The sequence below is a fragment of the Drosophila virilis genome, chromosome 2 (genome assembly GCF_030788295.1).
Source record: "Drosophila virilis strain 15010-1051.87 chromosome 2, Dvir_AGI_RSII-ME, whole genome shotgun sequence".
NCBI classification, from domain to species: Eukaryota; Metazoa; Arthropoda; class Insecta; order Diptera; family Drosophilidae; genus Drosophila; species Drosophila virilis.
In genome coordinates this window covers 30,167,559-30,188,395 of record NC_091544.1, presented here as the reverse complement: position 1 = coordinate 30,188,395, position 20,837 = coordinate 30,167,559, and the positions used below count along the sequence as shown (strand labels likewise).

At 36.6% G+C, this 20,837-nt stretch overlaps 1 protein-coding gene and 2 long non-coding RNA genes across 4 annotated transcripts in view; 2 read left to right on the top strand and 1 right to left on the bottom strand.

Moving 5' to 3' along the window:
- The window catches only part of Nlg1 (Neuroligin 1), a 45,706-nt gene extending 42,123 nt beyond the window's left edge, over positions 1-3,583 (bottom strand). For both annotated transcript variants that reach the window (XM_002056405.4, XM_015170656.3), the window contains exon 1: positions 3,266-3,583. The gene's annotated coding sequence lies outside the window, so the exon portion shown is untranslated. The remainder of the gene's footprint in view (positions 1-3,265) is intronic.
- On the top strand, positions 1,617-11,649 carry LOC138910911 (uncharacterized). The gene is made up of 3 exons (XR_011416108.1): positions 1,617-1,901; positions 11,128-11,231; positions 11,297-11,649. It is a non-coding gene; the product is annotated as an uncharacterized lncRNA (long non-coding RNA).
- On the top strand, positions 3,010-4,097 carry LOC138910910 (uncharacterized). The gene is made up of 3 exons (XR_011416107.1): positions 3,010-3,143; positions 3,568-3,693; positions 3,792-4,097. It is a non-coding gene; the product is annotated as an uncharacterized lncRNA (long non-coding RNA).
- Positions 11,650-20,837: the final 9,188 nt, after the last annotated feature.

Below are 20,837 nucleotides of genomic sequence, written 5' to 3'. Positions count from 1 at the left end.
AAACTGGCAGAAAATGTCAGGCACTGGCAGCTGGTAAATGGCGAAAACAAAAGAACTCTTCGTATTGCATTAGGAATTCAAGTTAAGTTAAGTGATTTGATTTGGATTACTTTGTCGCCAATGCCGGAGCTGATGCTCATGCCGATGCTGATTTTGGTGCAGGCGCAGTACTTCACACGGCCCGCAGCAGCCGATAAAGTATTTGGAAAATGCTTTGAACTTTGTTGAATGGAAGTTCTATTTAGATAAAGTTTCCTTACAACTGAGGATATTTTAAATAAAATAGTTCCAGAATTGGGGAGAAGTATATGGTGATCTTTCTTAAGATCGCTCTTTAATATATGATATAGGTATCAAATTTATAAATTTACATATATATTATAATGCGAATTTGCGTACATGAAAATATCCTTAAGGCGGATTTAGATGTTGTAATAAAAATTTCATGTTAAATTATTCTTTAAGCTTTCAAATGCAACGAACAGTTTTTTTTTTTTTTAAATGTTTGCCCTTTTGACAGCTTAATCTACTAAAAATACGCATATATAAGTATAAAATACAAATCAACTAAAAACGTTATAAAAAAATGAGTAAAAAATATTTAAGCACATAAAATTTACAGTAAGCTACTAGTGGTTTTTTGAGTAAACATGTTGACCAACTGTTATCAAAAATGAAAATCGAAGCAAATGTGTTTCTGATTGCCGCAATATGTTGCACGCACAGACACAAATATAAATGACACGCAGTTGCATTCATGAATAAATGAATAAAAAATGTATAAACGAAAAAAATGTAGGAAATATAAAGCCAGCGACAACGACTGCCAAAATCATGTTGACAAACTCCACACTCATTACCTCCAAAAATAAAAATAAACAAGTAGCAGGTTCTAGTCGGGAGCTCCCGACTAGGGGATACCTTGAACCCTCTTCTTCCAACATCAAATGCATATATATTTTTTATTTTAGAAGCTATATGTCAAGTTTGGTGACCCTAGCTCTATTATTTACCAAAATTGACCAAACAACAAACAAAAAGTAAGTTATCGATTATCGGAAACAAACTCGATCTGCGCGGGAACTAGGAGCACCTACATCTAAAATTGCAAGTCTCTAGCTCTTATAGGTTCTGAGATCCTTGCGTTCATACATACGGACGGACGGACGGACGAACAGACGGACGGACATGGCTAGATCGACTCGGCTATTAGTGCTGAACAAGAATATATATACTTTATGGGGTCGGTGCCTGTTACATACGTTTGGATTTTGCACAAATACAATATACCCTTATACCCATTTTTACTGGGTTCAGGGTATTAAAACTTACTGAGAATAAATATTGAAAAAACAAAATAGCAAAAGTTGATGTGCAGCGCATTTTATATGCATTCTGTCGGAATGTCATAAATCATATGCTGCTCACAAAAGGAGCGTCAGACGGAGAAATTTCTACCGCATTTGTAATGCAAATGATGCCAAAGGGGCGCCTAGAGCTCACGTAGGGGATAAGTTGGGCTGAAAATTTGCATAATTAGCATAGAGGCGACAGCGCATTGAAAGCTGTCACTTTTGACACATAGCGAAAAATAGAAAATTTGAAACTCAAAACATAACAAGCATATCACACTAATAACAAACAAATTATTTGCAACTAATTTTAGGTGGCCCGCTATAGGACTGGGTCGCCGGGCTGCGCGCTGGGGCAGTGGCGCAGAAATTAGAAATTCAAAATAAGAACGCAACAAAACGAAGCGAATCTGTGCGAAATAAGTTCAACAAACCCCAAAAAGATACGCCACAAAAATTATTTCGAATTATGCGATTTATTTTCGTTGCAACAAGCTGCAGGCCACAGCCCCCAAAAGGGGGACGCATTCGAAAAAAGTGGGCGTTCGGGTAAGTAAGAAATGCATAAATCTGGCCCATTATCATGTAAATTGAGTGAAGCATAGTATATATACAATATTTTTAAATGCCCCGACTCGACACGGACAACTATTTTAATGCCAAATTGTTAACACCATTGCACTGTGCACAAATGTGTGTGTCTGTGTGTGTGCATTTGCAAAGATTTAAGAAGGATTTGAGAACACATTCCTCTAATTGACTTAATATGAAATGCACATGATTAAAATTGAAAAATTAACGGCCCCGATATCATTACAATACTTGTTGAAAACAAAAAACCTCTGATAGATTTTATAAGTAATGTTATTTGACCACGTTTTTCCTGAATTCAAGATTAAAGTAAGTGCAGGCAGAAATTTTTAGAAACTTATTTAAAGTTTGCCGCTTTGTAACTTTGCAATTGTTGCATCCATCAGCAGATGACTTTCTCAAATTTACAGAGGACATATATTTTATTATTTCTGTTTTCTTATTTTCTAGATATTTCTTTGAATTTTCTTTGACAGTTATGAATTTGCTGATTAAATTTCCAAAATGTTATATACAGTTTATATTTCCAAAGCAAATGTAATAGAGTCAATGGAAATATATTTGACGAATAGAGTTATGCCAATTGCTTTAGAGAAAAATAAATTTTAGAAAAAACTAGAGCAGGAATGCGTTTGAGTTAAGTTTCTCTACAAAACAGAACAAATTTGAATCCAAATTAAAAAGCTGACTTGGGGATTGGGGAGGAATTTTATAGAACGCTTTTATGCAAGTTCTACCCAGTCTTAAGCAAACACCTAACAAACTTCGAGATATTTGTTTAAAATCATTACGTGCATTGCGAATTCACTTAAAAGAGATTTGTGGAACAGCTTTGATAGACTGAATATTGTTTATTTTATTCATTGTTTTTTGAAAACACATTGTATTTGCGCCTTGGTTTTTCGACCGCTTGACGTCAGTTTATGGCTGCATTTTTCACAGCTGATGTTTACTCATATGTTCTATAAGTATCTGTGTGTCCCATACAATATTTATTTGAAACACAATATCATAAAAGTTAAGTGAAAGCATTCACTTGATTTACGTCAAAGTAAAAAAAGGTAAACAACAAAATATTTTAACAGATTTACATAACATTTTTCGAAAATGAATTTTTACTATTTTCCCCCTCTTTAATTCAGCACTCGCGAAATTGTGCATTAATTAATGCAAATTGCAATAAAAGTGCTGCAGGCTTCGGTAAGCAATATTGCGCTATGCGAATTGTAAATATTTGCAATGCTCACAGATTTTTCACATTTGCAATTTTTAATTTTTGCATTAATTATACGCATTATCAATTGTTGGCAATTTGCATTTACCAATTTGCGGAATGGCTTTTTCGCTTGATTTGCTGTTTAAGATTTCGGGACACTTTGATCTGAACGTTGAATCTTTTTGCCAACGCTTTGATCGCTCAGCGCTTGGCAAACGATAAAAATATTTATTATCTTTTCTTTTTTTTTTTTTGTCACAAATAAATAAATAAACTATTTTTAGGTTCACAAATCGATTGCATAAATAAACTTCCGCTTGTGCCGTTCCATAAATGATATACGCTATTTCACAAAAGCATTTTCCTTTTTCACATTTCCTTTTCGGTTGTTTTATTTTTGTGTTTTAGGGGTCTGACCCTTCGTTTTGCACTTGGCACGCGCGCGAGTTGCCGTTTGTTTTTGTCCCCCTTTTTCAAGATGCCGTTTATTTATAGACTGTGCAAAAGATGTATCTTGTGGATACTTGGCGTGGCGTAAGTATTTCCCAACACGCTCAACAACAACAGCACAGCTGCAACACGAGCGGCACGATCGACGTTCAAGCGACAACTGTTTTGTATATATTTTACAGCCAGCTTCACGTGTGTCGTGCCTGCGAGATCGTTCTCTTTGGGGGCTCTCTTAGTATCTCTCGTTTATGGTGGAGATAGATGTGCCTAAAGTTATATTTACGATTGCAGTTCCTTAGACAAACTGAACTAAAGAGCATAAATTCTAGAAATTATTTTTGAGCATACTTACTAATGATCATTATCTGTTTATTTATTCATATTGCTGCTGTAGTTCTCTTTTATGCTACATATTATTGGGAGCATTTAGTTACCTCGCTTTTTATTACCCGAAAATGCATACACTTACCAAATGATTGTCGTTTCCGTTTATTGAGTTCACCAAATATACAATGCAAACAACTCGTTGCCTCCGTTATTGTAGCTGCCATTTCTTTTTATATTGAAGCCTTTACGTCCATGTTGAAGCCGCCGTCTCCTCCATTGATGTAACATGGACCTCCTTGCTGAAGCCTCACTTGAATTTATGAGAATTGAGTAGAAGAACATATGTTACACACACACATGCTTACATACATACATACATACATACATACATACTTACATACATAAATGCATACATATATACATACTTCGATACATACATCTCTAAAGCATACAATCTTGGTTACATACAAAAACCACACACTCACACATTGACCTATACATACATATATAAAGCCATACATAACAACCATACAATACAATTTTGAATAGTTGCGTGTGGTATTTTCTTTTACCCCGATAGGCGTTTAAGACATCATGTTATGTAGCATGAAAAATTTATCTTCTGTACATAAATCTCAATATTCATATATATACAGGAGGTTATATCTTGGCCTTGCCCAAAGAAAGCTTTTCGCAACAATTTTAGATATAAATTTTTCTCCCATTTCCCAGCCGTGGACATTTCTAATTTACCATTACCATGTTGAACTCAACATCTACAGTTGTATTTTACACAACAATTTCAAAACATGCTTTAACTCCATTGAATAAGGAACCAAATGATGGAATCAACGTTTTCTGCCAAAGCAATTAATTCTATGAAAAACGCCCTGAAGATGCCGATATTTTGCGAAAAGTATGAAACACGGCTTAAATTAATTTTCGTAAGAATCTTTAAATAAGAACAAGCTTTCTCCCCAAACTTGCACCTTCCACTTATTAAGCCGCATTTATGGTCCATGGGTTTTCCGAAAAGTGTGAAACACGTATCAGATGAATGTTTACAAAGGCATTTGAAAATGATTTTAAAGCGGATCGACTATTATTTAAATTACTTTCATACAACCATTTTCCGCACGTTTAATAAACTCACGTATTTATTTTAAAGATTTTTGCAAGGCGGTGAAGCTCATACAACAGTTTTTCGAGATTTTTTTACATTTTCGGAAGGAAGTTTCGTTGTTAATTGCTTAAGGTAACCACAGTGAAAATTTCAGCTTCAGAGCTCTTACAGTTTGGGCTGTACATCGAAAACCAATCGAGTCAGTCTCGGACATACTGTTGTATGTGTAGATATGTACATGCTTTATTTCTATCGTTTATCTTCATCTACTTCCTGCGCATTTTCGGCCACCCACAGATCCACTTTGTCTCTTGCTTTCAACTTCATTGAACTCCCTTCCTTGTGATTATTAATTACCTATGCAGTTTGATCACTCACATGAATCCCCCAGCTATTTATCCGTTAAGCCGCATGGGGCAGAGTCACTTTCATGGTGCTTATCGGGCAGTTCCTGCCACAAATCTCCCACTTAGTCTGAGTGCACCTACGCTGCGTGTGCAATATCTGTGAACAATCTGACTTAAAGTCTTAAATCAGCTTGGCTTCTGGCCAATATTTTACCTTGCAACCCAACTCAAGAGCTAAAGTTTCTCTCTCTGTTCTTTCTGTTTGAGTCAATTTTGCATCTCTTTTTGCAGAAGCAGCTAAGTGACTTGTTTGACTTCTTCATTGTATGTGCGGCTGCCATTTCAACGCCCCACAGGGCCACCTGCAAAAACGTTTAAACGTGATTGCCAACTGCCAAAAGAACCCTTGCTACCTTTTTGTGTTTCACACTTTCTCGTTGCAGTGTGTGGGTCGCATGTCAGTCACAATACGCTGGATTGCTCATACGCACGGAAAAGCGGTTGGCAACAAAAAAATCTCGCACCGTTTGGTCCTGGACCTTTGGCTGACTTGCTACACGCTCTGCTTTTTTGGGCTTTCACTTTTGATTGCATGGCCTTTATAAATTGATTTGCTCCCGCTCTGACATTTTGGAAAGTCGATCGTGTAGCTAATTTACGACCATCAAAGTGCGCCAATAAATTACACTTTAATTGCAAGTTAATTAAAATTGAAGACCCTAACAGAGACGCACGCGTCTGCAAAGTGTTTAAAAATAATCAATGGCGCACGTTGAACAAGCAGAAACACATTTTCTTTATAGTCTAAAACAACAGAAAATATATAAAACTATATAAACAAAACCTTCTATACGAAGTGCACGCGCATATGGCGGTCAATTAAACTTATTAATTTAGCAAATGCAAGTGCAAAATTAAATTCATGTAATCATTGGCAATATTAAAATTAAGTGCATTTATTTGGCATATAAAGACAATGGTATTTAATAAATGAATATGCGATTAAACAATTTTAGTAAAATGTTGAAATTCAAATTTATAGAAAGCACATAATTGTTGAAATGAATTATCTTGTATATCCGAAAATTTTAATTAAAGTTAAAAAACATTCCTAATTTCCTTACAATCTAAATGTGAGCAAGCGAATATGTATTGGCAAACGTTATTTATTTTCAAATATATTTTTGGAAAATATGATTTAAATGTATTTCCCCACTGACTTTTATTAAAATTGTTGGTGTGTAAATCGGTATGTTATAGCACATAATCAGATTTCAGTTTGTTTATGACCGTGTCAAAAATGTTCATTTATTTATTGTCTATATATGTGTGTGTGTGTATTGATTTGCATTGCACTCGCTGCCAAAATATTTAAACATTTTACTAACAAATTCAATACAATTTTATTGGCATTTGAATGGCAGTTCGATGCTAACTATCGTACGCAAATTTTTATTATATATAAATTTAGCTGCTAACAAAATTAAAATGTAAATTCCGTATAATATATTTACTGAGTTATATGATTAGTTTTATAAAAATTTCGCTATATCTTTAAATTTGTATTTTTTTATAAATGTAGTCAAGCACACAGAACTGTAGGTCACAACCATAAGCCCATATTATACACATATTAAAATCCTTTCTCTCCTCGTAAGCCGCTTCCACCTACAACATGTTGGCCCTCACTTAATAAAGGGAGAGAGTGCGAGAGAGAAAGAGAGGCGCAGCTGACATTTTTATGACCCGTTCAATTTTGCGCTTCACCAATTCCTAGCCGAGCAATTTGCTCAGCAGTCAAACAGTTCGTGCCGCGGGGGGATTACAATTTGCACCACAGTTACGACCTAATTAACTTCGATTTTTGCGCTGCAGGCATTTACATAATTGCATTTCGCAGTGGACAACGCCCACCAAGAGGATAAGCAGCAAAAAAAAAAAATTGTAAAAAAATATAAACCCAACGCAGTGTTGGAAATCAAGTTAAAAGTGAAAGTTGCAAGAATAGACCAGAAATTACGTGGCAAAGCGAAATGAACAAAAAAAAAAATGTGTAATTGTATTTTGCGCTGCTTAGCTTCTGACTAGGACATATGGCATTACTAGATATAAGAGCGAAAAAAATGAGGTTGCACGGAACACAGACCAAGTCGAAGGCTCCCAGGCGGCAGCCAACTCTAATTAAGCCAAGCGCAGGCCAACTTTCAAAATTAGAAAGGCGAAAAAAATTGGCAAAAATTAGCAAGGATATGGAAAAAAACAAGAAGATTTAAATTAAAAACTAGCTCCCGTACCACCCACAGGAATACAGAGAATTATTTTACTCAAGTACAGCGCGCCAAAGCAAACTAATTTGCTGGTAATTATGCCAGAACTTAGACTTGTCTTTATGAATTTGCTTTAGTCGCTCTTCAGTTGTCTAATAAAACGTGGATTTTTGGCCAAGATTCCAAGCGCTGCCCGCTCCCAGCTGCAGCTCAAGTGTTTGCGTGGAGCTTGCCGCAAAGTGAAGTGCAAATAAATTAGATGTAAAAATTTCTAAGAAAAATTCCACAAAATGCTTTCAGCGTCCGTGGAGTCGTTTATTTTTAACAAACTTAGCTTCTAGTGAAGCTGGATGATCTTTAATAATATTTAAACATATATATACATATTCTTGGAACTTGCGTAAGTGGGTAACTTTTACTGAAGTTGATTAAAAATGTAACTTTAAGCTCACTTTGCTTAAAATAAGGAAACAATAAATAATTAAATTAAACTTAACATCACATTTTCACACAATTATTAATAGATGGTTAATTTACAGATAGAAAGCACTAGTTCGAGCTAGGGACTCCTGTGTCGGGTCCTAGGGGCTTAAATTTGTAAAAGGTAAGCATCTAAGAAAGAGGAGAAAGAGGACATGCCCGTCAAACTTTTTTGTTATTATTTAGATTTTATTTTCAAGTGTATCTTTCTTAGAAATTATATTTAATATATTTGATTCTCAAATGATTTACGCTTTGTAAAGCTTCCAGCATGTATATAGTTTTATTTATAAATTTTTCTATTTTTACTTTAAAACTTGTTTGGATTATTTATTTATTTTTCTTCATATTCAACAAATTGACTCAAGTCAGGAAATTGGCTGTCTAAACCATGATTGCTTTCAATTTGCCCCAAAAACTAGTGCAATATATTGAGCAGAAATCGCAGCAAAACTCAAGAGTTGTTTGCTTAAATACATTTTGCCAAATAAATCAAACAGTTTCGGGCGATATTTATATTGCAATAAGCGATTGAAATCTAACTAAATCAGAACCTTCAGCAACTAGCTGACCGCAGCTGCAGTAGTTAATCCTGCATGGCTTTAAACTGTCAGCATTTAAAAAGAGACCTCGAGACAATCGGGGCGGGATGCTGGTGCCTAAATCTTAGCGATGAAAGCGAATGCAAAGCGCCAAATAAATGACACTCATTTACACTCGTCGCCCGTGCGAGCTGCCGAAAAAACACGTATAAAAACTGTGTGTATATATACTAAATAAACAAAATTTACACTGAAAGGAAACTAAACGCCGACTAAATCAAAATGAATTTAGAGAGTGCGAAGGGAAAACCCCTTGACAAAGTTTTGGCACAGAACCGCTTCAAGTGGCCGACCAAGTGTCCTACAGAAGTTGCCTTGGATGTTGCAAAACAAAAAAGAAAAAAAAAAACAAGGATAAAGAAGAAAAACACAGAGGACTGTCCACTTGTATTAAAGGAAAACGCTGCAGGCATTTTAAGTGTTGTTAATGCCGCTGTGGTTCAGCTCAAAAGTTTTTTTTATCCTATTTCTTTTTTGCCACGCAGCGCAAATGAAACAACTTTTCACAATTTTACAGTGCACGTGGCTAGCCACTGGTCCCACGGTGGTGCACCCACCCAGCAGCCAACAGCACCACTCGAGCTTCGCTCGCTTACAGTTTTATGCATTTACGCCCAGTCATAAAAAATAAAACTCAACAAAAAAGGCAAGAGCATAGAGAAAAACTTGCATCACATTTTGCCTACGCGTCGCTGCGCTGCGCTTGTTTTATCCTTCTCGCCAGGAACCCGCCGGCCTTAACATCTAGATAGAAAAAACAGTGGTCAGCCATTGGGTCAGCTGCCATTACAGCAGTTGTAAACTTGAAATGTTCCATTTATGTTAAAATAGGTTATATATCAGATTTCATGAAAAATATATGTTTTTTGTACTTTTAATAAATTTAAGGTATAATCCACCATCATGTTTTTAAACCTCAGCTGAGATGTTGGAGTGAAAAATCATAGAGCTTCTTGTAATAGCTATCCAGAATTGTGTTTAAAGCCTTGTATTAACCTGCCAGCTAACTTAAAATTAAACAGCTCACTTAAAACATTTGTAATATTTATAGCACGACCTGCAAGATGTTGTATATTTAATATAAACATTCAATATTTAAGAGAAATTAAAAGCATTTTAATCATTTGCCTTATTACAATAAACGATATTGACTACTTGTTCCCCCCCTTAAATTAATTTCGGACAGTTTAATCTATTTCTATTTTGCTCGTGGCAGAAGCCACCCCTCTAATCAACCCCCTTGAATAAATTGCATTGATGCATAATCTTTTCTGGGCCATGGAAATAATGGTTTTGCTTTCTCCTTTTTTTCGCTCGGGGCAAAAATCTGCAAATATGAATAATCCTTTACGGTTTAGCACTTTGCATTTGCATTTAATTAACCATTTTATTATTTCTTTCGCTTCGATCATATTACTTGTACATTTTGCACTGCAAATTTTTGTTTTTGCGGGAATTATTAACGGTAAATGCGCACTTTTTCTCTTTTATCAATGGCGCGAATTTCATAATTATGCACTCAGCAGCCGAAGAAGACAGTTGCCGAGATGAATTAAAATGGTTGAAATTACCATAAAGAAACGCCAAAGACTCGCATCTGTTCCACATTAAATATGTCATATCCTGTTTCCTGCACACTCACACACACAAATACACACAGAAAGAGACTTGGAGGAGCTTATCAGCGACAGGCTTCACTGCCTCGCTGGGGATTTTCCCAGCGGTTCCCCCAGCCCCTTATTTATGCTCCTGTCTTTTTTGCTGAAGCAGCGAGCAGCTTGGGATTGCGAATGCGTTGCGCTTGAAGTTGCAATAAGACAGCAGCCAAAGAGCTAAAAGAGTTGCCGCATGCACCGCCCCTCCTTTAAATGCAAAAAGCGCAGTCAGAATGACTTGGCTTTTTAATGAACCAGCTATGTAAGCATGCGTAATGCCCTAATCCCAAAATTGTGCACCAAATGTTGTGAAAAGTCTCAGAGCTAAAATTAGTTTGTGAACAACTTGTATGTAAAATGTAGATTACAACTTAAAGAAAAACTTGAATTTATCTTGCATTTGATATAAAATCTCTAAATGAAGTGTGAACTCAAAAACTTATTAAAAGGTTGTTTTTTCACTGAGTTATTAACGAATATTTGAAAGAAATCCCAAAATAACTAAGTGTAAATTTTTAAAAAAGGAAAGGAAAAATTAAAAAAATAATTTTTATTGAGATTTAGAAGGTAGAAAAAAAAGAGATATGTTTAAGACTCTGTTTGAGCATTGTATTTAGTATATTTTTTATTTATTTATATATATATATATATTTATATATTTATTTATTTATTTAATTATTTATTTGATTATTTATTTATTGATTTATTTATTTATAGAGATGGGATGGAGGTGTTTTATTTGCCAGGTAGGCCAGCTGTGCCCATTTTCACAGCTTATTTTGCCATTGTTGCTATTAAAACCTATATCCAAGAAGAAGGGTGTAAGTAGGAAAGAAGTCTTCTTATGTAATATTTAAAATAATCTTAATTTGCTATATTAATTAAGAAAATGCACGTATATAAGAATAGCGGGCGATAATTTCTGATTGGTCAAGTCAGAACAGAGAATTGGAGACCCCCTGCCAGAAAAGGAGAATCCATATCGTCAACAACCAACTTGTGTAGAAGGACAACACCAAGAATTTTCCCACTGTTGGTTAACGAAGGAGAATTAAAAAGAAAAAGCCTGCTGGAGTAGGAAGGCAACTTTAAAAACACAAAATTCTTTTCGAAAAACTCACCCATACAATTGGACAGCAAGACAATCAGTTTATGGGAATAAAGAAGCCAATTTTAATTAAAACCTGGGTTGATTTATTGGAGCAATTCAATGATAAAATAATAACAAATTACAAAAATAATCAAATATATTATAAAAATCAACAATATATAAATATATATATACAATTTTGTTAATACAAATTCTATTTGTATTTAATTAAATATTTTATACACAAATAATAAAAATTATTTTTATTATTTATTTATATTATATTTATACACTATCCGGCTGAATCTTTGTGAAGTGTATACCACAAGCGACTATTTAAATTTCAGTTAATTATTTTGCATCCCACTGTAGTTGCAGTTGGTATTTTTATACATCGGTGCATTGTTGTCTTAATTGTTGTTGTTTTTGTTGTTGCTGTTGCTTCTGTTTGGCTTTTTTATTTCTTTACGTGTTGATGTTTGTTGTTCGCTTGTTGTAGGTGTGCACTTGCAGCCTCTGACTGTTGACGTGGCTGGCGAACGCACACTTAAGTGCACTTGAGCGTTTTTAATTAAAACGCAATTTTTCAACAGGCGTCAGCAGCAGATTTTACAGGAGCGACTGTTGGGTCAGGTAGGGGCTACTTACAAAATCTTTGCTTCTTGGATGGCACTAAAATATGTTATTCTGAGCTGTTGAATAAAATGTCGTAGCAGTAACAAATTGGCAAGAGCATTTGCATAAACTGCCTCATTTGGCAACTATTGGCATCGAAATCAATGCAGGAAACACAGCCGAAGCAGGGCATCAATCATGTTGCCGAGTGCTATGCAGAATTTGCTTCAGTCAATCAGGGCTACGCGTTTGACATCCTCCCAGCGGCTGTTGCGGATCGTTTAGGGCAAGTTTGTTGTTTCAATGCAACATAATCAATGTCATCATCGTCAGTCAAGCCACAAGCAGCAGCAGCAGCAACCAGCGGCAACAATGTTGTTGTTGTTGATTCTCTTGTTGTTGTCATTGCCTTAGTCGTTGCCGTTGCCGTTGCCGTTGCCGTTGCATGTGCCACAACCCCCAACAAGCACTCCCCAAACTGTGGTTATTTATACACTCCGGCTTCTCTCTCAAAATGATGATGACGATGCTGATGCCGATGATGATGATGACAACAAGTGCACAACCCTTTGCCCTCGTCGCTGACTCTCCTATGTGAAGCACTCGCTTCTTGTCTTTGCCTTAAGTCCGCAGGCGTCTACGTGCCACAGTCAGCGTTGAGCTGCCTGACTAACAGGCATGCCACGCAGTAGCTGCACTTGCGACGCGTGCCACCAAAATATAAACAATATATTTAACATATGCGCAGATGAGCCGCGACTTGGCGAACCAACAACGGGGGGATGTGGCACAAACATGACCGCAAGTGAAACAATTTTGACGATATTGCCAAGTGGGAAGCACTCGTAATGATGACGATAAATATTTTGGTAGGCAAATAATGGAACAAACTATATAAATAGATCAATGTTAAGAACTCGCAGAAACTAAATAATCTTTGCAGGACCACATCGTGCAGAAATTGCCAACTCAAACATGTGCTTATGTAATAATAGTTACTGTTAAGAAGGTATATGGACGTAAAAAGGCCAAACTTCAGCTGAACAATGTACCATTGAAAGCCAATGAATTTATCAATATTCCATCGAGCAAATAATCTAATTATCAGAATGTCATTGATCTATGGCTATACCATTTGACGTTTCAAGTAAAGGAACTTTAATAAAAAGTGTACTCTAAATAAGAATTGTTTAACACTGAATTAATTAAATGATGATCAAGGCAGCCCAGTCGACAGCAAAGCTATTTCCATTTTCAATATTGGCAGCTGCATTTACAAAGGCTACATGGAAATCTATTAATTCATTTGAGAGGCCAATTCCGCTTGAGATGTAATATTAATTGCATTTCCGCTTAGATTATGGCATGACCAAAATATTCAGCACCACAATACCAAACAGATGCATTCCGTTACGTATCGCAAACGACAAATTAACAATAACTAATTGGAAGCTAATGACCAATAGAAGCTGTCATCAACAGCCGTTTATAACATACATCCAAAATATGCATGAACATTGCACACATACATATATACATTGATGTATACTAATATATATACATATATATATATATAAGATGAACCGCCAGTGCCCGGATATTTTTGGCAGGGCGCCCACGAGGCGACCATTTCTCTAGCCAAATATTGCCAAATATGGAAATAGCATATACACTACAAGCGTACATATGTATTTTGGCATAATTAGCAGTCTAGCTATAGGCGCCCAAATACAAACACGCCAAGGCTTAAGCTATTAGGAACACAAGCTGACATTCAACAACTTTTGAATACCCTAATTCGGTCGTTTTCAAGCTTATTGACTTTTTGGCATAAAGGGGACGCTTGTAATCCGCATTAAAATTATTTTTATAATATATTTTCGTTCTCTTAGTTTTAAGGACTCAAAAAGTTAAATTTCATCAACAATTTTTAAATTTGAGTAATTTCAATATTCAAATATGAGAAATAAAAAGAAAACTTAATTTTAACTTAAAGATTAATAGGACATTTATCATATTATATTATATGTTTCATCAAGTTAGTTTTTAACTAAACTTAAGTTTTAATTTAAAAGAAAAGCTAACTTAGAGACATGCTCAGCTTAAGGAAAAAATGTATGAATAAAGTTCTACCATTTGAAGTATTTGTGTGAAAGCTCTGCAGAAAATAGTCAATTTATCATTAAATCCCCCAGGTTCTAACACTTTTTTTAATTCTTAAAGCGTTTATAACAGCCGAACAGCAAACCATATACAAATTTTAGCATGCCCTCGGTCTGGCAGGGAAAGCAATGTACTCTACAGCATATTGACGGGCATATGTGAGGATGTGTGTGCGCATGTATACGAGTTCGGGCTGGCATACAGATTTGGCGACACGTCCTCAGGCAGACATAGACATGCTCGACGCAAATGTGTGAAGTCATTTTAGAGGGAAGGATGACTCGCTGGGAGTGGGGAGTGGAGAGTCTAAGCAGGCAGCATGTAAAAGCGCGGCACAAGGAGGCAATTAGAAAATGATTTAGAGCAATTTGCGTATGATTAAAAATGGTGCGCGCGTATTTCCCGACAACATAATTGAGTTGAAAGCCGAGACGGTACAGGGAAACCAGCCCAAAGACAACACACATAATTGTCATTCCAAATAAAACAAATTAATCATGTAAATAATAAATAGGTGCGAGGCGGGCAAAGCTGTTGCCTACTTTGGTGCGTGGCAAGTGAATTGAGACCCGTTGCATAAGTTGCGTCAAGTGACAGCAGCCACTGATGTGCAGCCGAGTGTCAAGACAGTCTGAATACAGTTAGTTACACAAGGCGCCCAGCCTTTTAACTGTTACACTGTTGCACATACATATGCATACAAATACGTATTGAGTGTGTGTGTGTGTGTGTGTGTGCGCGCGCGTGTGCGTGTTGTCTCTGGCTGTGCACGCGCCATTTTGTCGAGTGACAGCCATTGGCGTCGCTGTCGCATCAGTTGTTGTTGTCTAATGGCTGCTTTGCGGCTTAACTGTGGCCTGCTCGAGCTAAAGGAACGAGCAGTAGAACGCGGCGCGGGAGGGGAAGCTAGACAGCCCTGAGGTATTTAGGAGCTGCAGCAAGTTTGCTTGGATATATTTAATGCAGTTGCTGTCGCCGTCACGACTGCAAACGGTGGTCAATGCTTAAGGATGCCTCTGTGGTTAGCCTGGAAGTGGTTCTGGGACTTCAAGTGATAGTTATTTAAATGGATAATAATGGATTATTTATGAGCTTCAAGCTTGTAAACTAACCCAAATATGTGTGTAACAGCTGACTCACAGCTGATACGTCATCGATATAACTTAGTTTTTTTAATAAATAATTCATGTAAGATTGCATGGCTTTGATTTGCCGTTGCAGGCAACGGCAATCAACATAAATATGTCAGACGAATCTTGGGTTTACCCTGGAAACATAAGAGTATGCGCGGCAAGTGTATTGTAGTATTTTACGTCTGCATTGATTCTTGTTTCTTTGATTCTTTTTAATTTCTATTAACTTAAGGATCTCAGAGCAGGTTGGAGCTGGACGTAAGTGATTTTAGCTTATATATTTAGAATTCGTTTGATATCGTCCTTTTATCTAATACATGCCCCTAAAGAATGCTTAGATATTAAGAATGTTTATGCTTTTACATGTAATGTTTTTAAGTAAATCTTCTGTCCATGCTTATTCGATCCAAAGCTTACCTAAAAACTATCCTAAGGAGCTTAGATCAATTTATCAAATTAAGAATGTATGTTTCAGTACACTACAAATAGATAAAAATGTAAAAAATTTATATAAACCTACATATATGTATATCTCTGTTAACAAATGTACATCTAAAAATTCGGAATTATTGTCGAAATTGTTTACTTTAATATTCAATATTGATTTGCAGGAAATCTTTTGAATATGCTTATCACATATATCCATCCAAAATCTTAGTCAATCTTACTTGAACTATTTATGCAGAAACGTACTTTAGGAGCTAAGAACTTTCAAGGGCCAGAGCTATCAAGTTAAGGGTTTTTGCTTCAGTGTAGTCAATATAGAATTTCAGTGTATATAATTTATATTTACCTGCACACGCTTTCGGGGAAAGAGCCTAAAACTAACTTCTACAATATTCAGATGCTATATAGAGGTTATCTTTCCGATTACAAGGATATCTCTTTGTCAACTACTCTACTGCAGATTCTCTCCCTCTCCCTTAGTGTAACCTTTTTTATCTCTTTATGTTGATTGCACAAACATGGCAAATGCACCGCATCCTGTGCGGCATACTGCAGCACGCACACACCCCTCAGCACTTTCTGAACCCCCCCAAGCCCACAAATTTGCACATGCATTGCCAGGAGAATTCCATACAGAGCAAGTAGTAAAAATCAAATTCGACCGCTGGCGGCAATGCAGAGCTCTCAACTTTGAATTTATAGCCAATGTTGCAATTGAGTTGTTAATAAATTTGCGCACCGCATTCGCGGCCGTTTGTTGGTGCAGAAGCTCTTGGATTGTTGGCTCAGCTCTTGTAGTGAAAATCAATTTTAGTTGCCTTATGGCTATGGCAGGGTGTGGGCGGAGTCAGAGACCAGCTCTAAATCAATCATTTAACTAAATTCCACTAGAATTTCAACAAAGAAAAATGGTTTAAAAAAATAATCCGAGTTGGACTAAGAGAAAAACAATTGTGCATGCGCATGCTAAAATAAATTAAACAAAACAAAAAAGAGGCGGAGGGCGGTGATCACATAAAATTTTCATACACACATTCCGCACGTTGTACGCCCAATCCCCACCCCCGCATATTGTTTCTGTTTTACACCCACTTTTGGCCAGTTCTTCTTTATTCCGCACGTTTTGTTATTGTTGGCAAATTTTTTTTTGGCATTTTTTGCCGTTTGTTTTTATTTTTTTATTTTGGCTTGATACTTTTTTCTCTTCTAGCTTTTGTTAAGCTTTAAAATGGACACCAAACATTTTGTTAACAATAACGTCGAGGGGTCAGCACAAATTGTTTGCCCAGAGGCTTAGTCTGGCAGAAAGATGCTCTTTGTCTGAGAACATTTTGCTTAAAATCTAAATAAATTGTTTTTTTTTTTTTATTAAATTGGTTTTCAAATTACTTTGTTATGTTATGCATTTCAAATTGTGCTTCAAAAATTGCCCAAAACAGCAATTAAATATTCATTTTTTTAGTTGTGCAATAGTTGTGTAAGGGATCAACACTGGAATATAGAACATTAAACTTATGGTTTTATTTATTTAAACCAAATTAAATCCATATTATTGTTTAATATATATGAATTTTTCAAAATATTTGATTTCTTTTTGATACAATTTGTTGCAGAATGCTTCTTATGATGAAGTTCACAATTCTGCATAAAACATTTTCTCTATTATGTTCATAATAAGCATAACTTCAAATTATGATCGCACCTTGTATTTCTTCCATCCTTTCATTTGCCATATTATTGTTTAGCTTACTATTATTTATTAAATTTGCATGATCATTTGACAAAAGATGTCTATAATTTGCTATAATTTGTTGAACAGTTTTTCTTATAGAACTTCCATCCACCATGTGGCATAGAACAATCCATCGCTCGCAATTTGATTTCATGTTTATTTCTATTGTTCGATTTGTTATTCACGCTTAAAATGCGCAATTGTGTTGCTGTATGCCAACATGCAATTTCTGGTGATTTTCGCATTTAATAAAAGTCATTGGAGATCATTAAGAATAAGTGCGCAGCTAAAAATAACGAGCTGGCCAAATACCAAAAGGGTGGAAAAAACCAGAGCACAGCCAACTATACACTAAAAAAAATTGTAAATTATGAAAAAGTTAAAAAAGAAATATTCCGCACAGCAAGCCAGATTATGCGAATAAAACGAAGGGAGGCGGTGCGGCAGATTTTGTGTGTATAGACAAGCTGCATGCCTAAGTGCTGAAGCCGCAGGCAAGGGCAAAAAATTAAATTAAAGAAATGGGAAAAAAAATTGTTGTTTACCTTTTCGCGGCATTCGCAGCGACAAAATGAAATCAAAACACACGCCATTCGCTTAGTTCAAACACCTCGGGCAGCTCCTCAAGTTGTTGTTATGACCTTAGAGCACAAAGTTGCCAGCTTTGACGCATAGCCTGCCACGGCAGCTAACCGCATACCCCCACCCCCCCCCCCCCCCCTGCCCCTTCTGTGCACACCCTGACAACCCCTCCGCACCAGGCAGTGCTCCGGCTGCCTCATTGCCCGGTGTTATGCTAAATTTAAAGCATGTTGCGGCTGAGATTAGAATAAAGATGCGACGCGTGTTGCGACTGGCTGTGCGACATGTTCGCTGTTGCGGCTGGGGTCCGCACCCCTGCTACACACACACACACATACGCACGTCTACAATCTAACATCTGGCGTGGCATATCACACGCGTGCGCGCTTTAATTAGCTGCTGGGCGCAGGCGGGTACTTTGGTCTTGCGCGGGGGTGTAGACCCTGTTGCTTGCACATGTCAAATGCATTTCGTAGGCAAGTAATGTGCCAAACACACACACGCTCACACACAGCGAGTGTGTTTACTTTAGCTGTCCGCCCCATAGTGCCCTATCAATTTGTTGCTGTTGTTGTTGTTGCTGTTGTGTTGTTATGTTTAGATTTTGCCGTTTCGGATTGGCGAAATGCTAAGCCAAATGTTGATAATTTGAAATTGCTCATTCCCCAAGATACGCATGCAAATCGAATGACCGCAACACGGACCACAAATCAAACACAATTGCCCAAATGCCAAGTTCAAAATAACGCAAACATTCGCTGATCCGAGCAACTAGTTCCAAATTCTGCTTACAGATGTTTACAAAACACATTCAGTCGCACATGCGAGAATCGGAATGTGCTAAATATAACAAACTTTAATGATGACGTAGTATATGAAATTTTCAACTATCTATTTCATACTATACATTATCCACTTGCTCTATTAATTAAATAGCGCCTTACGATAACAAAAATCGCTAAGTTTTATATATATTTTTTTAATAAAAATTTTAAGTATGTTATTTAGCTAAGCGTTATGATTACATTTATAAAAAGCTTTTTTGACCCTCGTTTAAGATTACAAAACATATTCCCTTTTCCGAACTTAGGTCTGGAGAACCCGGACCATTCCATGATAAATGCCTAAAACACTTATTTGGTGCTTGCAATAAAACGGTTTATTAGATCCATAAATGTAAATGAATAAATTTTATATTTAATAACTTCATACAACATTTGGCGTTGTCAAAATAACTAAAACATTCTTTAAGTAGTGCTGTAAATCCTTCCGTTTTGTACAAATCATAAGAAAATTTTGTCTTTTATAGTGTCAAAAATCGAATTATCAATTATAATATATAATTATTTTTTAACATACTTTCTCTCAAATATTTATGTGTCGTCATCTACTTCACTCACATTTGAACGTTACGAAATCATTTGCTCTTTTCAACACTGCTGTCCATCGCTAACTATCGATAAGTGCCAGTCACATCTCTAATCCGAATGCCTCATCAATGTCTGCTTGCTGCCTGTCACTATGATGGAGGATTGTGGCGCAAATTAAATTTTTGCTGGGCAACCAGCTGCTAGCAAGCAACTGCTGCAGTTGCCATTGCCAAAGCCAGACCCCGCCCGTGCGCCTGCCACAACCACAACAGACACAAACAGAACTCATTGACCACACATACACCAGCACCCACACAAGCGCACCAACACACATGTTTCGCCCAAACGTAAGAAACTGAACTCAGCTTGATGTCTGCAAATGCATTTCATAGGTTTTTGGGCGTACGAAAATTTCTGTTGAATCCCGAAAGCTAATGCATTAATCAAAATATTTTTGGTTGTGCAAGAAGGTGTGGCATGTATGCATAAATTAGTTATTGATGGCAGCCAAATGAATATCATTTGAATGCATTCAAACCGCTCAAATCTTGCTAATGAGTGCCAAACATCCATTTCAAATCGACAAAAGCATCATCTACTGTCGATAATCAGCTCGCACACACACCCCCACACACACACGCACACACACAGGCCAGCAATTTTTTCCTTTTTTGATAACAATTCGTCCTTAAAAGCAGACAGACGCAGAAAAATGGAGGCTTCCCAAGGCCCGTCCGGATCTCATTGTAAAGCTGCCAAAATCAGAAACAGAATCAAAAATCACAAATCGCAGCCGAATTCGAGTTGCCGCTGTTGCAGTTTTGGCTTTGCCATAGCGTAGGTTAAATTGTCCATGAAGGATTTATTTGCTGGAAATTATGATTTATAAGTTCAGCAGCCAGTTGCACTTACAGCCAACACACACACACTCACACACACATACGCACCAAATCAGTCGAGTCTCAGTCTCTCTCTCTCCCTCTTTCCGGCTTTGCGGATGCCTCTGGGCCAATTTCTTTTATTGTTTCTGGCCATTGACCTCGTTCTGCAGTGGGTCACAGTTCAACACGGCGGTGCTTCCCTTCTTCTACTCCTTCTTCTGCACCAGAAATGGCTCAAGAAAAATGACTGGCATAAAACCAAAATTGAATTGAATTACGTTATGCTTTTAGCTGCAGGTGAAGATAGCTCGATTTCATATACGCATTATTGAAAACTAAGCAAAAACTAGCTCCAAATGCGACTGCTTTATGTGGCACCTTCATAAATACCAGACAAAATAATTTTTCGAGACT